Raw genomic sequence first — 1,008 nt, 5'->3', positions numbered from 1 at the left:
TCATTGTCACTGTTTTATTTCTCATACCAACAAATACTTCAGAACATTGCTGGATCATGCCAGCATTTTCTGTCACACAATAGTTACCTGAATGTATTTGACAAGTTCACGAAACTATTAACAAGGATTTAACACATACACCCTGTGATCAAGAGTTCACGAAATTGAATCAAGTTTAATGTACACTGCTTGTGTGAAAATGAACTTACCTAGTCTCCTTTTCAAACCATCCAAACTGGCTGCCATTAATAGTTACCCCATAGTTTTAAATATGCAGTAGTGGCTTCTAAAACCCGTTGCTACTGGTTTGCATGTGTATGTGTGTGATTGTTCTGTGCATGCGCAGAAACATCATGAGCAGGTGGGTGGAGCCTACTGCCACCAGCATTAGTGATTCACAAAATTGGGCCTAACCGGGAGCAACCCACTGCTGTAAGAGTATCTAAAAGGTTTTTGTTCCAAGAGGAAATATACAAAAAAGCAATTGTGGAACGAGTATTTTCAAACAATATTTAGAAAAACAATTAAAAGGAGTGAAATTCCCTTCTCTATGCCTTGCAAATATTCAACAAGTAAGTATAAAGTTTTATTCACTTTTAATCAAATTAATATTTCTTTTTTTATTTAAAATGAATATTTCTTTTCAAAATTTAACTGCTTACAAGCATAATTTTAGGCACCAAGAACCATTGCCTAGAATTGGTTTATTATTATCAAGCCTCTGCAAAATAGGACGCTTCAACTCTCCTTGAAGCAGTGGTAGCAAACTTTCTCCAGGTGCTGTAATTTGCAAATTAAATATAGCATAGTTCTTAGCTAGAGGATATTATTCAACAGCTATACATCTTTATTGTAGTGTTTTCCAGTTGTAGCAATTTTCAGGTGTATGGACTTCAAATCCCAGAATTCTACATTTGGCATGCCATTGATAAGAATCTTGGGAATTGAAATTTACACATAGGAAGTTACCAAGATTGCAAAATAGTTGCTTCAGTGTATAGTTTACTT

Source organism: Erythrolamprus reginae, chromosome 5, assembly GCF_031021105.1.
Source record: "Erythrolamprus reginae isolate rEryReg1 chromosome 5, rEryReg1.hap1, whole genome shotgun sequence".
NCBI classification, from domain to species: domain Eukaryota; kingdom Metazoa; phylum Chordata; class Lepidosauria; order Squamata; family Dipsadidae; genus Erythrolamprus; species Erythrolamprus reginae.
Note: the sequence above shows the minus strand (reverse complement) of the source record.